At 37.7% G+C, this 17,303-nt stretch overlaps 1 long non-coding RNA gene across 1 annotated transcript; it reads right to left on the minus strand.

The window, feature by feature from the left end:
- Positions 1 to 2,994: 2,994 nt before the first annotated feature.
- On the minus strand, positions 2,995 to 7,540 carry LOC101178181. Its single transcript, XR_178808.1, has 2 exons — positions 7,458 to 7,540; positions 2,995 to 3,344 (listed from the first exon to the last, which is right to left on the minus strand). It is a non-coding gene; the product is annotated as an uncharacterized LOC101178181 (long non-coding RNA).
- Between the last annotated feature and the right edge of the window lie 9,763 nt (positions 7,541 to 17,303).

Here is a 17,303-nt window from a genome sequence, read left to right on the forward strand (position 1 = left end):
TGAAATCTTCCCAATACATAGAAATGATAAATACTTGAGGTGATGGATATCTTAAATACCTTGAGTTGATCATTACACATCATATGCATGTAACAAAATACCAAATGTACACCATGACAGTGTACAAATATAATCAATAAAATAGTAATTCCCCAAATAATAAATAATCATAAGTAAATACAAAGTTACAAATTATGGTTAGGTTTTTTGTTTGATTTTTGAGACAGGGTCTTGCTCTGTCACCCAAGCTGGAGTGCAGTGACACAATCAAGGCTCACTGCAATGTTGACCTCCCGGACTCCACAGGCATGCACCACCATGTCTGGCTAATTTTTTGTATTTTTGTAGAGATGGGGTTGTGTCATGTCGCCCAGGCTGGTCTCAAACTCCTGGGCTTATGTGACCCACCTGCCTCGGCCTCCCAAAGTGCTAGGATTATAGGCATGCACCTGGCCTTATGATTAGCTTTATCAAGAAAATATATGGTAACTTGTCGTTACAATGAAGTGACCTAAGTTACATTAAATGGTCAGAGAAGTCCTCTCTGAGTAATGACATACCATTTCTGATGTAAGAGATGGCCAGAAATCTGCAGTTGACTAGTGGCAGTGGGCAGAGCAGGAGGAGTGCTGAATGAAATTTTTCTAGAAAAATAATATGTTTGAAGGCCCCAGATGGAAAGAAATTTGGCGTATCTCAAGAATGGCAAAAGGTCAGTGTGCCTACAAAGAAAACAGCAATCAGGTAAGTGAAGCAAAGTTTAGCTGGACAGGTATGGCAAAATCAGCTTATACAGGACAATGCTTCGTATTTGATTCTGCACGACATAAGAGTGCTACTGGGTGCTTTAAACAAGCCAGAACTATGATTCATATTTGAATTCTTAAAAGTGAACTCTGAATTCAGATTGGAAAATGGATTGTAAATTGGACATGCTGTAAAAATAGAAGCAAAATGTGAGAAGTTCCATAAGGAAGGTGGCACATATATTTTGAGTCTCTGCAGAGATTTCTCTCTATTCACACTGACAAATTTCTCTTTCCACTTTCACCTTCAGGACCCCTATTATTGTGTTATGGTTTGAATTTTTGTCTCCTTTGAAGTTCACATTGAAACTTAATCCCCAATGTAACAGTATTGAGAAGTAAGGCCTTTAAGAGGTGATTAGGTCATGAAGGCTCTACCCTTATGAATGGTTTAATCCACTCATGGATTCATGGACTAATGGGCTCATGTATTAATGGATTATCATGGGAGTGGGTTAGTTATCATGAGAGTGGATTTGTTGTAAAATAGATTTTGGTTGCCTGTCATGTATCCCCTCACCATGGATGCCCTGCACCACTTCAGGACTCTGCAGAGTCCCCACAAGCAAGAAGGCCTTCACCAGATATGGTCCCTAGAACTTGGACTTCCCACCCTACAGAACAGTAAGAAATAAATGTATTTTTAAAACAATTACCAAGTCTGTGGTATTCAATTATAGCAACAGAAAGTGGACTAAGACATACTGTCAAAGGCTCCTTTTTTTCTCTTCCTTGTGACTGAACTGTGGATTTTTCTTCTTAGCATTCCTCTCTCTCTCCTACTTTCTCCTATGCCAATTATCTGTCCTCTTAAATGACAATTTCCATATTTCTTTCTTTGGCTTTGGAATTTTAGTCAATTTAATTTGTTCAAAAAGTTTCGTATTGATTTATATATTTTTATGAATTCTGATAATGACCAAGTACAACTGGTCATTGGAATTATTTAGGGAACTTTTTCAGACTAAAGATTTCTTAGCTCTACTTCCAAAGATTCTTAATCACAGGCTGGTGGTGAGCCTCAGATATTTATAATTTTAAATAGGTCATTTATGTTTGAGAGCCTCTGTTATTAGACTATGATCAAATTCATATCAAAAGAATTTGGTTCTAAAATTGTTCTAACATGTCAGGTTTCAAAGGCCACTCCAAAGGTATTTTGCTCGTGTAGATTTAGAAATCACAATCCAACTTTTTTCAAAGATTTGTCTAAGGCTAGCAACATCCTTTCTATCAGTAACATCTCATTAGTTATATACCTGTCCTCAATAAAAGAGAACTGTCTTTTAGATCTAAGATTACATCATGGATTTTTCCAGATCTTGCTGCCACGTTTTATTAACAATTTGATACCAGTTGCACATAATCCCAGCAGAAGCAATAGCATTTTGATACTGTTTCATTTTAGGAAAACAATTGCCTGATTTCTTATTACTCACTCACTTATAAGGTAGATATCAGGTCATATGAGAGAATTGAAGGATATAAGCTTATGTGATCCACCTACAAACAAAAAGCAAAAGCAAATTCAAAAACCCTGAGCTCCCAAACTTCCAGTCTTCTGTTTCTTGCCCAGAGCCATACTACCTCCCACATTGCACATGTTGTAAACTTTATGTGGCCCATCTGTTAAGGAGTTTGTTTTCCAAATTTGCAGGGGCTTGGCACTTCTGTACTGAGTACCAGAACTAAATCTGACACTGATTTTTACCTTTTTAATAGTTTTAAATTGCATGGGGCTCGTGTTGAAAAGGGTCAGGGAAACAGAAGAAACACAGAAGCAGTAAGGCAACAGTTAAACATCATATCTTGGGCAAACCTGTACTTAACATCCACCATGATGACAACAGTAGCAATGCTAAGGATATATTGAGTATTCAGGTTCAGTTGTGGGCTGAATGTGGGCACAGCTTGGCATTTGAAATTAGGCATTCAGACTATGATGTTTTCTCACAGTTAATGCAGAGACCATAGATAATAATTACGTTGCGGAGCCTACAGTGAATCTTTACGACTGATCCTCTATTAAACTGGCAAAATAAGATGATAATGTCTCCAGCACTAACAAGTTGGCAGGGAAGTAGCTGGCAACCCCTCCCACTAATGTTCCATCTGTGCGAACCTTCAGTATGATCCAGGATATTGTTTCCCCACACAGGTTGTGCCTGCAGTGTAATCAAGACGGAGAGACCAAGCACAGATATCTTTATTGTTTTTGAAAATGACTGCCATTGGAGGGTGAGCAGAGCCTGGGATTGAGTGCTAATGCTGTTATGTCCTTCTAAGAAGTACCCATGCAGCGATGTCGACAGGAAAATAACTGTTTCTAAGCACTGGCTTGTTGTCCAAGTGACATAAAAGTCACAGAACAAGAACAGTTTCTTTCATTTTAGAAAAGCCTTTTGTTTCTCTTCCTGGAAACTTGGAAAATTGTTTTTGTTTAAAAATATCTTTTCTGTTGATTGCGAACACAGTGCATGTTACTTTCCCAGCCTTGACGCTCCTCCAGCATCCCCAGTCCCTGGATCAGATTTTGCTCTAAAAGCTCAGGGGAGAAGAAAGAAAGGCTTGTGAATGCAAAGAGGGTGCACAAACCAGCTGAGGCAAATCCTGACTCCAATCCCTGAAATGATGTCTGTCATTGTACACTTCCCATGCCACCCAAGAAGTGTCCCCTGATGTTGCAGGCAGCTGTCACATCTGCCTCCTCTGAGCTCCTAAATATTTGTTTTATATTTAAAATGTACTGCCTTGTGTTGGAATATTGTACCTCATGGCTTATTTATTTCTCCTTTCATATAGTTCACCGTGCCTGAAATAGGGCCTCATTGGACATACTTTTGTATCATGACTAAATAAGCAAGTTCTAAGCCATCTCTATTGAAGACGATGCACAGGGAAGCACCCTCAGGTTACTCACTAACGTAGGGAGGCATATTGCCATTACCTCACCTCGGTGGTGAACTCCCTATGGAATAACAGGTAATAATAACTAATATGCTATTATTTTAAAATGCCAGTGTGCTTTTATGTGCTGGTTCTAGGAACTTTATGTGTTTAATACATTTAATTCTCACCACAGGAAGTAGCTATTGTTATCATCTCCATTTTACAGATGAGAAGACAAAGGCACAAAAAAGTTTAAATTTTTTAAAGATCTTACAACTAGTAGGTGGTGGTGTTAGCTAGCATGTGATCTGTCTTCAAAACTCAAATTATTAAGCACTCCACACACTGCCTCTGTATGGGAGTCCTAAACGTCTATGAGGGACATGAATCCTATTATATCATTTTTGCAGTATCTGTAAGATCTTATACAAGACAGAAATACAGAGGAGGCAAAGGAGGTTTTAATTATCTGCTTTTTCATGTGTTTTCCTTCATGGAATTCACTTTGAATACATTTTAGGGGTTTGAAGAAGCCCAGGAAATTATTTCCTTCTATCTTCTCTTCAATTCATACGCTTAACTCCTACCCAACATTTGTTCACTCCCTTCCTCCTCCTCTAAACAAAGCAGAAATGAAGAAAAATATTAATGCTACAAGAAACATTTGCAATGATCCATGCAACCCTTTCTCTGGAAGGTTCCATCATTATCGGATTCACCTAACAACTCCTATTCATCCAAACATTGTCTCAATGGAGTTTTTCTTTACCTGTAGGTAGCTTAGTTGCCTCCCACTGTCTTTTGTTCATAGCCACCTCAGAGTGACAGTCTTTTTAGAAGACTGGTATTTATGCAGTATTCCTAGTTCTGTGCATTACAGTGGGCACTTAAAGTTTATGTTTTGAATGAATTAATGAATCCAATACAAAGCCCTCATTTTACAGAGGAGGAAACTGCTGTGAAATTGGAAATGTAAAGTGGCTGATCATAGTCACATATCTAGTCAGTAGAAAAGCTGACCTCAACTCACTACATTTTCCATTGTGAGAGCAAAGTTGTCCTTTTTAGCCTAAATCAAACCTGACGTTCTTAATACCTGAAAACAATAGCTCAGCAATAATAGCTATCTTCTTTATATCTTATAATGCTTATAATCTGCAGCACTCATTTAGTTCTGGGTGCATATGTGTATATTTTACTTTTCTCTACCTAGATTATAATTATTTTAAAGTTAGAAATGTACCCTATCTTTTCTTTTCCATTCACGATGCTTTGGTTTCTTGAGTGTTGGAGCTTGTAAAATTAAAAGTTGATCATCTTATTCACTTTTTTCACTTCTATCATCATCTCTATAGCCCCAAGTACATCCTCAAGTTCCAGCTGTTTGAATAGTCCCACATCTCCATGTCTCCCTTGGAACCTGAAAAATACTCTGGACCACTAGCAACTGTCACAAAACTAAAATAAGGCCATTCTGAGATTGGGTTAAGTGGACTTACATTTTTTTCCCCTTAGAAGATCTCTGTGGAACTGCAGGGAATAATTTATCATGCATGAAGACTTTGTGTGTGTGTGTGTGTGTGTGCAAGTTACAAAGACTCATCACAGAGATTATCTTGAGTGAGGGTATGTGGAAATGCAAGCAGGCCTCAGAAAGCCTGGAGACAGATCAAAAATCCAAGTAGCTACTCTTTTATCATTTTCTCTCTCTCTTTCTCTCTCTCTCTCTCTCTCTCTCTCTCTGTTACTCTCTCTCAACGTACCTCTACCTTTCTCTCTTACACACTCTCTCTCAAGGAACACATGGTCTGTCTTTCTTTTATATGGCTGCTTTATCATTCTCTCTCTCCATACCTGTTGTCTCTGCCTCTCTATGTATATATAGGACAGCCATTGCCTTATAACTCCCAAGTATACTCATATAAGTCACAGGTCTCTAAATCCCAATTCCAAGATCCTGAAAGAGCCAATATGATTGCACCAACTTGTTTTAGGTGTCCTATCCACCGTCCACTCAGTTATGGCCAGGAGTCATGGTCACGGAGAATAGATGAGTTTCTGCAATTTGACATGGCCTCTGCTAGACACCACGGAGAAACATAAAGGTGAGAAAAGTGAAAATGCTACCTTCAAAAATTTAATAATAGGTTACAGAGTAAGATCTAGAATTATATATTTTTAATAGTTTATATTATCTTTCCCACTGTGAAAGAAGACAGGAAGTGCCATCATAATTTGATCAGAAAAATGGAAGAAAGGCTCTTATTTTCTTCTTCAATGTTTCACCATTATACATACCTCAAAATTTCTATTGGAGCCCTCTTCTTTCTTATTCAAGCTAACCCCTTCACTGAGGATGGAGAAAATAGGGGAAAGATGTATAACTTCTTCAAGGTCCTTGTAATGTTAGGAATGTAGTATCCATCTTCTAGGGCCTACCATTATTGCTGGACCCCTTAGCATGACACCAACATTCCAAGCAACCAACTAAATGAAGGGAGTAAGAATGAAACGTTCCCCCTTTTTTGAGTAGCACTTACCAGAGGCTCCACTCAATATTTCTTGTTTATGTAATTGGTCAGAACTATTCATATGGCCCATAAAGATACAAAATAGGTGGATATATGTAATTCTTTTAGTACCCTTGTGCTCAGCTAAGAATCAGGAATCCATTTGCTTATAAAAGAGAAGAGTAGAATGGGTCTATTATAGGTCAGTAATCTCCACCACAACCTTCAGTTCCTGTCCTCAATCTATGTCTCTTGTCCATAGCTTTTTATCCTGGTGACAATCTTTCCTGCCTCTTTTAAATCTTATCTTCCTTTGAATATTGTGATACTGAACTATGCCAGCACTTTTTATTTTCTGGTAACTTTATAACTTTACTTTCCTTGGTTTCTCAGTTTCCTCCTGCCCTCTAAGGATAGGTGTCCCAAAGACTGTCATTTCCTCTTTGTGTCTGCTTTCATCCACTCCCACCATTTAAACTATCAGCATTATTTTCTAGCTTGTGCTCGCTCGCTCTCTCTCTCTCTCCCCCAACTTCCAGGAAGATATTTTAGATCACTTATTGGAACATTTTTAATTAAAAGCCCAACATCTCCCAAAAATCTATTGAGGTATCAGAAACACATTTATATTCAAAATGTAATGCAGAGAAATTTCAACAGTTAAATTTTCTCTGATTCCCTATATCAGATAAGTTTGCTTATTCCATACCTACATCACATCCTGCAATTCTTCTTGGGTCCTACAATAATTATTAAAGTTAACTACTTGAACAAAGATTTGTTCCATGTCTCTATTTCCTAGTACACTAGGTCTTGAGAACAATAAAAATATGTCTCTTGTTATAGCACTATATCTCCAGTGACTTGCACAGTGCTTTACACATAGTAATCATGAAGAATAGCAAATGGACAAGCAAATGAATGAATAAAGATATCATCTGGTTGCCTTTCCAGAGTTCTCACAGGGTGAAATTACCTTGGTCCTCAATGTATTATCTTAGTTTTTAAGCAGACTGAGTTTGTGCTCATTGGTGGAATCAACTGCCACATTCATAAGATCAATGTCTACCAAATAATTTTCCAAGAGAGACAGTTCATTGGAGATCAGAGAATCAGAATAAAAAGGCATAGTCAGGTGATTTAAAATTTAGTGTAGTTGGGCCCAGATATGATGACATTTCTATCTTCATAATAAGGGTAATTTTGATCATAGGGGCAAAACACCGGACATACGTGCCTTATTCTTACTCACCCTTCCACAGTCCTTAGGAGTATAATAGATCTGAATTTAAATTCCAGCTCTATGTGACCTTGAGCAAGCTTCTTTTCTTCTCAGTCTTCTGTTTCCTCATGTGAAAAAAAAAGTATCAATACCTGTTGTAAGGATTAATAAGATAATTATGTAAAATATTTAGCATAGTTCCTGGCATTTCGTGAGCACTCAATCAATGAAGGATATTATTTCCACCCTCTGGGATTCCATAGATAATCAATTTTTTTTAATTAACAGATTTATTTTTGTTATTTAAAATTTTTTGTCCCTCCAACTTTTATTTTAGGTTCAGGGGGTACATATGCAGGTTTGTTACATGGGTAAATTGCACATCCCCGGGTTTTGGTGTACAGATTATTTCACCACCAAGGTAATAACCATGGTACCTGATAGGTAGTTTTTTGATCTCTATCTTCCTCCCACCCTCTATTTTCCCAGGGTCTATTGTTCTCTTCTTTGTGTTCATGTGTACTCAATATTTAGCTCCCACTTATAAGTGAGAAAAAACTGTAGTTGGTTTTCTGTTCCTATAATAATGTGCTTAGGACAATGGCCTCCAGCTCCATGCATGTTGCTGCAAAGGACATGATCTTGTTCCTTTTTATGGCTTTTTAGTATTCCATCATCTATATGTACCACATTTTCTTTATCCAGTTAGATATGTCAAGTTATATCCCAGTCCTATGGGTTAGGAAACCCATTTTTATATCTTTATTATGATTCATTGTGTGTTGATTTAATAGTTTAACTCTCAAAGGTTCTTATCCAAAGCTCAGATGTCTCCAGTAATCATCAGCCTATTGTTTAAAAAAGTCACATTAATAATATAGAAATTTCCCCCTTCTCTATGGTTTTTCTGTTTACAGTTTCATTATTCCATGGCCAACTGTGGTACAAAAATATTAAATAGAAAATTCCAGAAATAAGCAATTCATAATTCTTAAATTGCTTGTCATTCTGAGTAGTGCGATGAACTCTTGTGCTAATCCACTCCGTTCCACCCAGGATGTGAATCACCCTTTGCCCAGGATATCCATGCTGTCTGTGCCACTTACCTGTTAGTCATCAATATTATCTGCTCCTGACATGCAACCATCAGCATTGTCATGGCTTGATAATCCAGGATCACCAGAAGCAGATGATCCTCTTTCCGATGTATGGTCAGAAGGTCAATACTGTAGTAGCCTAACACTGCATCACAAGCCTATGTCATTCACTTCACTTCATATCATCATGGAGACATTTCATCATTTCACATCACCACAAGAAGGATGACTACAGTACAATAAGATATTTTCAGAGTGAGATACTCCCTATTCACATAACTTGTATTATAGTATATTGTTATAATTCTATTATACTTTTAATTGTTAATCTCTTACTATGCCTAATCTCTTACTGTGCCTTATTATGCCTAATGTATAAACTAAACTTTATCATAGGTATGTATGTATAGGAAAAAATATAGTATATATGTATGGTTTGGTACTACCCATGGTTTCAGGCATCCACTGGAAGTCCTGGAACCTACCCTCCATGGGTAAGGAGGGACTACTGTAATAATAATAATAATAATAATTTACATTTCCTGATTCCTGTCTCCATTCACTAATGAAAGACCTTCAGCTCCCAAAAGAGCTCCCCTCCCACACACAAAAATATGACTGAGAGTCCCTAGGGTGAGTTTCACATGGACTAAATGAATATTCCAATTGCAGTGAAGGGTTTCCCTCCCTCTCTTCCTTCTTCTTGCTTTCTTTTATTGATGGGTTTTGCTTGCCCTCTTTCTATTACAGATCAACTTAGTCGTAGCAGCAAAACCAAAGAAGAGACTCCATCCTGTCCTCTATTCTCTCCAAGCGCATTTTCACCAGCCTTTCCTTCCCTCTTCAGCCAAAACCCCCAAAGCCCACATACTCACGAACACATACCCATGGACCTCTGGTGGTCAGAGAATAGGTTTCCTTGGCTACAAAATTTCATTCCCTGCTTAGATTCATCTGGGGCATCCAGCTGACTTATTTATATTATTTTTAAGTTGTCCGGTCACACAGCACTGCAGTTTCTGTCTAGCTATAATTTCTTTCAAATAACTTCTCTTTCTGTGGTCCATAGTTCTGGTAACAGTACCAGGCTAAAAAAATTCTCACAGTAGTTGCATGCTCTCCATTTCCTTCCTTTCTCACAATCAATATTAATTTCTGCAGATTTTACCTCCATAATCTCTCTTATTTCTACTTACATCTTTCTCAATTTTCACAGCTGCTAACTAAAGTGAATCATTAACTACTCTTGCCTGTATTGCTAAGTTCTCTTAATTTGTCCCTTTGCCTCCTATCCCCTTACCTTTCATCCATTCAACAGTGTTCTGGTCTATAAAACTTGAACACTGGATGAAATATTATAGCTCTACAAGCTACTAAATCCATGAAAATCAAGTTGAACTAACCAGATATGTTTGTACCAATTTATATCACTGTTTCCTCCCATTTTAGGTAAATCTGATGAACTGGGTCATTTTTTTCCAGTTCAGACTGAAAACAAATTGTTAAAAGCCAAGCTATACTCTTCTTTGAAAACCAAAAGTAAATGTCCTAGATTTCAAATGCAGAAGTTGCAAAGAAGTACACCAATTGAAGGGGTTGCTACAGGACTACTTTTATCCTAACTAGAAAAAAAGTTAAGTCTAAGAAATACCTGGAATTATCCATAGGCAATTATGAGTAGGTGCTGTAGTGTAGGAGCAAGAGTAATGTTCATGCCATCCTTCCCGAAGCAATAAGCTCCATAAGAACAGGGTGCTGTTTGCCTTTTATCCCCAGCACATAGCATCTAGGACCTGATACATAGCTGATACCAGATAATTATTTATTGAAAATATAAATCAGTGGATATCTATTCAAACTGCAATTCTAATGCTCTATATAATTTATAACTTCATGAAATAAGAAGCAGTATTTTGCATATTGTTCTACACCCTGTAGGGCTCTGGACAGTTCTCTGCACAGATAAGGCATTTGAACAGATTTAAATGATCGATTTTTTACAAATATATATATGCACTCATGTATATCACCAAAGAAAGTAATACTCTCAGTATGGAAATGCACAATAGAATCTGAAAATGGAAGAAGAAGCCATAGAAAGATGTTGGAAAACCTACAAGGTAAAGGCTTCTCAAATTCATTCCCAACCTGACCAGAAACCCTTCAAATGTATGAGGTCCCTCAGGAGGAAGCAAAGCAATCTCTCTCCAAAGAGATTCCCGTAAAAAAAAAAAAAAAGAGGTAGTAACACCTCCTTCCCAGCTTTGTGCACACTGGCTTCAAACTCCAATATTACTTTGGAACAAAGAAAAGTAGCTTTCCCTTCTCTCAAAGAGAATAGAAATATTGCTAATGAAAGCATATTTGCCAGACTTACAGTCAGATGACAAAGAACTCACTATCCGAGTACTTGGAAAAGTTCAGACACATTTCAGAACCCAAATGCCACATCTATCAAAGGGGCTGATGCTACCAGCCCTGTCTTCCAAACACCATTTTTTGGGAAATAAAATATCACATACATTAAAATGCTTTCAAAACATGAAATGAAGTACATGTTAGGTGTCATTATTTGCTGCTGATGTAGGTGACCCTGCAGCAAACTATAACAATACCTGAATATCAGTAGTCACCTGAATGCACATTGCTAAGGTGTGGCTGCTCAATATGATTGATTGCAAAGAGTGCCATAATAATAAAATTCCCTAAATAAATTTTCAGTTTGGGATACAGTCCATTTCCATGATTCCAGGTGCAAGTTCAAAAGTATCTCAAGGGAGCCAAAAGATAATTAAAACTTTGTTAATGAAGAAAAAAATCAAGAAGGACTATTGGTATTGAAAGTATAGGAGGGAAAAAATGGCAAGGAAAATGAGTTGTACATCTAGGACGTTGGATAGTTCCCATTATATTAAATTGAACAAGGAATATGCCACTCTGGTTTTATTAGCTTAAAAAACAACAAAAAACTCGAAGTCCCTCCTCCAAGATTAAGCTCTCAGTTCATTCACTTTCTTTAATTCATCACTTTTCTTTATCTCTGTTGGTGTTATCTATCCCTCTGTCTTTTTATGTTAGCTGATTTCACAATTCCACACATGGTTGTTTTATCGTCTTCTGTTACTTGCTTAAAAACAAATCAGAAAGCCCCCTTTCTTTCATGCTGTCTTAACTTATCTTTGCATCAATTTTTCAATTTTCTTCTATTACCAATAATGTTTAATTTCCACTACTTTTGATCTTTACTTTTCTTCGTCTAATTTACACGACTGTTCTGGCGTTTCTGCCTTATATTGATGTCTCTTCTGCCATTTAACCCTTGTCTTTCCCAATCCTACCATTCTGTCCTCCTTTTTTATTATAATTTTTAAAGCATGTGAGGGAGGCCTTAAAATGTTGCAGGAAGAGTTTGCTACCAGGATATTTGGAGTGAGGAAGAAGCCACAACAAAAGTCACTTACTCTAATTAGTGTATATCTGTGAGTGTGTGGGGGCTGATGGTTGACTCGAATCACTAGGTGGCAGTAGTTCAGATCTGACTCTATTCAGATAGCCGTGTCTTTCTAACCTGCTTCCTTAATGTTCATGTCCTATATACCAATTTTTATTCAAAAACTCATGTGGTCCTCTGCAGCATCTACATTTGTAATCTAGGGCATGTCACATCAGTTCTCAAAAATAACATAACTTAACACTTAAGGATTTATGACTGCTGATTGCAGCCGAAACTAGGGAGGAAATGGTTTGGTTGATTTGCTTTTTTTTTTTTTTTTTTTTTTTGGCATTAAGAAAAAGTAAATTTAAAGAACTTTATATGCAAATGCGCTGATAGAATAAAATTCCACTGCCAACATTCAGTTTATGAAGTAGAATGCATTAATGAGCATTTCATAAAAACAAGCCTTCCAATACCTCCAAACCTTGATTATTAGATAATGTGGGTAATCCATAGTGTGATCTATTGAATATATAGTGCATACCTACTACATTTTGCCTACCCTTTACTTCTTCCTGTTGGGAACTGACCCTGCTATACCATTTACTAGCTACAAGACTTTCAACACATTATGAAAGCTCACTGTGCCTTAATTTTTCCAATTTGAAATAGGGAATGTTAATGGTACATACCTTATGGGGTTACTGTAAAGTTTAAGTGAGTTAAATATGTAAAACATTTAGAATGATATCTGGCATGAATTTCTCCATGGTAGCCATTTGTCCAAGATATTCTTAGATCACCTGTTATGTTTAAGCATTAGATTGGGGGATGCAGGTTAAAAGGGAACTCCCCCCAAGTACATTTTAAAGCAAAGATGCAGATAAGTAACCACGTTATTAACAATGCAATTTGATAAGTGGGATTTGGGAGGAAGAGCAGAGAATTCTATAGGATGAAAGATCAACTTACACTGTATTTGGGTATGTAAAGGAGAGATGAAAAACCCTCTCAGATAAAATTATATTTCAGTTTAAAATCTAAGGCTGAGAAGGTTTAAATGGATGTATTGGGGGAAAGAAGGTTAGGAAAGGTGTTTCTGGGAGAGGAAGGAGCACACATTCTTCCCACAGTCTAACTAAGAGGGTAATACTGGCATTATTCAGAAATTAGGCCATTTTTTCTTAATGCTCACAGGTATCTGAATAATTCATTTTGAGTCTCTATAAAGCAGAAGAAGCAAAGGAAGCATTTCAAAGGCCAAGAAGAAACTATTATAGCCTGGCCTACTGAAGTGTGACTGTGAAGTAATGAAACAGATTTTTAAACAAAATGTGGCATGAATCTTTTCTCTGATAATATGCTGATTTCCTCCCTATGAAATGCTACTAAATGTTTTTGAATAAGGAATGCATTCATGAATTATATTTTCTAGGAGTAGTGATGGGTTTATACTGAGTCATCAATTATTCTCTCCTTGGGAACAATTGTGTGAATTTGCAAATCAGCTTGGTGTGGGATGGGAGAAGGGCACAATCTGGAGCCAGTCACAAGATGAATCCACTGAACACAAGAGCAATAAAAGCCTGAATTAAGCTTTTTAAGAAAAAAATCCATTTACAATCAACTGACCTGAGGTTTTACTCACTAGAATGAGATCACCAGGGGTTGGCGTTGGAGGGAATGAGTTCTCCACAATTTCTAGTCCCATAAAGATGTGATCTTGATTTCCCAAATGGATAAAACAAACTTCCTATAGTATGCAAAACCTAAGCTGGCCTCTCCTTTTAACAGCAGACAGCAGAAATATAGAACAATGAGTTTAACAGTCCAGTAACTTAGTAGGAAAACCACCTGCAAATCCTTGTAAGAAACATATTTCTGCAAGGCAGAGAATTGTGGACACTTTGTGTGATGAAATTTATGAGAAGCCCCAGGGGTCTCTGTATGGATGCAAAGTGATTAATTTGAGCACTTACTGTAATTGCTTTCTACCATTTAGTTAAGTAGTGATTCAAATGGCAATGGTATGATTTGGGTGGCAAAAGGGTCATGTGTATTCCTAGCTAGGGGTGTGTCCTTAGTCTTCAATTTTTTTTTATGTTCCTCCTTATATGCCTCTCTCTTTTTGTATTATCAAACTCCAGAGTTAACACTATCAGGTCTCAGAATTCCTACTCTCTCTACACACACACACACACACACACACACGCACACTCCTTCAGAACTCAGATTTAGAAATGAAGTATGAAGTATAATCAGGGACCCTATGTAACTTTTCCCTGACCTAGAGCAATGAAGAGCTTTAATAAGTACGGGCAGTTTGAAATAAACCTGAGAGTCATGTTTGCCTGTCAGCATGTTTATGTACTTCATCTTGAAGGTTAGCTCTTGGCAACCACTTGAGAATTTTTCCTATATGAAGTTTACCAACCAAAGGACTCACCCTTAAAGACAACCTTGTCTGTCAGTGATCTTAATCCAGTAATTACTCCCACACTTCCTCTTCCACCTCCTATTTGAATTATGGAAAACCCTTTCATCTCTTCTGAGTAACTTGTGCCATCTGGTTTTTCAGGGATTTCCTGCAGTAGAGAGCAAGGAGCTAGTGAAGTTAGGTTTTTGTTGTTGCTGTTGTTTTCCATTTCCCCCAGCAAACCATACAAAGTCATGAGACTCTGGTATAGTCAGCACAGATATCTTCTCTCACTTCACAAACCTGATCATAGTATCTCTTCTTAAAAAGAAACTTATCAACAACAATCGTTACTCTCTTATGATAGTTTTTTGCTTCCAATTGGCTGCAATAACCGCATGCCTTTACTATCATGCCCCAAAAAGCTCACATAGTATTAAATATTCAACAATGCCCACCAGCAGCACACCAATATGTATATTATCTCATTGATTTTGTCCACATTTGCCTATTCTATTATTACTATTTCCTTATTTCCTTGCTATTTAAAATAAATCCAATCAACTATTTCTGGGCTCTTCCCTATTTGGATTGCTTCCTTGAGATGCATAGATGTGCCTCCTTTTCTTATTAGGTGCCACTCAGATTGGCTTTTAACTTATTATTTTTTCTGTTTCTCTGGATCTGTTTTTATTCCCCACTGCTACGCTCCTACCTTTGTTGGCTGACTGATGGCTCCATCGGTGACTCCCTTTTCTCTTTTTCATCCCCTAAGCCAGTCACTTAGCACGTAACCACAGTTTAACCATTTCCCATTCACTGCAGCCCCATACCAAAGCCTATTGAAAAACTTGCCCACATTGGAAAAAAAAAAAACTGAAAGGAGATTCCAAACTAATCAAGTATATTAAAAGAAAAAAAAGGTGAAAATATATATTGAGTGAGGACGTTATGATGTAATCATCCAAGCATCTCTAAAACATTAGGTATTGGAGTTGGGACATGAAAATTCAGAGATAAATGACTGATGCTCATGTACATTTATAGTGTGTGTGGATATGGTGCTGCACATTGAATATTAAAGGATAGCCGATCTGCACTGAACATGTTGAAAGAGTTTTTCAATAGCAGACAACCTTCTGTTTACAACTTTACCCTCTGCCTGGGAAAATCAATGTCCATTCTCAAGCAATCTTCTGCCCTGGTTATAGCAGTTCCAGTTCAAAGGAGGTTTGCATTTAGATGCTTGATCTTTCTGTCCCACTCTAGATTTTTGGAATGGTGCATTTTGTGATCATGATTTTTCTCCTGATTCCATTTCCTTATGTCATTTAAGAACATGAGGCTTTTTAGTATGACTCACTGAATAGCAAATATAGCATCTTAGTGAACTGCAGTTTTTCCTAATCAGAACATAAACTTGCTCTGTAATATCAGACTGAGACAGGAAAGAAAAACACAAAGAAAAATGGCCATTGAATCACCCTGAGCTCTGAAGGAAAGGTGTCAAGGTACTTATTAAGAATCACACAATACTTCTTTAATATTCTCAATATTATCAGGTAGTTACAACACTTCAACATGGATCGGCCAGGTGTAGTGGCTCACGCCTGTAATCCCAACACTGGGAGACCGAGGCAGGTGGATCACTTGAGGTCAGGAGTTCAAGACAAGCCTGGCCAACATGATGAAACCCTGTCTCTCCTAAAAATACAAAAATTAGCTGGGCACGGTAGTGCACATCTGTAATCCCAGTTACATGGGAGGCTGAGGCAAGATAATTGCTTGAACCCAGAAGACGGAGTTTTCTGGAGGTTGCGGTGAGCCGAGATCATGTCACTGCACTCCAGCCTGGGTGACAGGGTGAGACTTCATCTCAAAAAAAAAAAAGGAATAACCAGGGATTAAGTGTAAAGAGAGCTTCCAGGAAGTCAGTAGTATGAGGAGAAGACCAAAACTGGGCAGTTATTCTAGGATATAACTCCAAGAGCCAGTCTAGTTACCTTTCTTTTTGCTCAGGTTCCTCCTCTCTCTCCATCAGCAGGAAGGATTCTAAACCCTGACCAAGCAATTCCAGTCAGGATAAGCTCTGCCTTTAGCCATGGGAGAGAAGCTCAGCTTCTCTGGGCCCTTGCCCTATGGCATTTGCCTGGTAGCAGGATTTCCAAGAATAACTACTGTCTGTGGTTTTCTCAAACCCTACTCCCTAGAGAAACCAGGGAGTGTAAACTTTTTTGGTCCCAAGGTGGTTTTAAGCATCAGCAAATGTTTGCCTTGAACTTTAGCCAGCATCTTATTTTATCCAAATGAACTCTTGAATCTCAATTTATACAAACTAAAATGCCCACCAGACAGATCAGTAAGTTCCTATTCTGTAGCATGAATAGGAACGGAAGTAATTAAGTGGAGGCTATGTGACCTCTAGAAACAATCTTTGGTTGAGCGGCAGGTAGCACAAGTTGGATTTAAAGTACTATTTGGAGTCACAGTTGATGTTGATTGCTAGTGAAGAGAGCTCTTCTAACACACTTCTTTGACTAACTCACAGAGAAATTTAAGAAGGAAAACAGAGTGTCTCTAAACATTCATTTGTAATGGAAAACGAAAAACAGAAGGACACTAAGCAAAAAATTCCTAGCTTCACTCAGCCCTGCACACATAAATAATCTTTTCGAGGAAATGGCTTTTGCCTCTTGATTCAAAATTAGAATTACAGATGGAACACTTATGAATGTCTTCACAAACTTGGCTTGTAAATAGGTCATATAACTTTCGTTTCTTAATTCACCAACCTAAGCCTTCATCTGTCATATTAACTGGCAGCTCACTAGAAAGTCAGCATAGGATAGCAGGAACATGCATAGATGCTGGGGCCAAACTGACTGCTCTATATCTCTCCTCACTTACCAGTGCTATGAAGTAGGGAA

The sequence above is a fragment of the Nomascus leucogenys genome, chromosome 10 (assembly GCF_006542625.1).
Source record: "Nomascus leucogenys isolate Asia chromosome 10, Asia_NLE_v1, whole genome shotgun sequence".
Lineage (NCBI taxonomy): Eukaryota > Metazoa > Chordata > Mammalia > Primates > Hylobatidae > Nomascus > Nomascus leucogenys.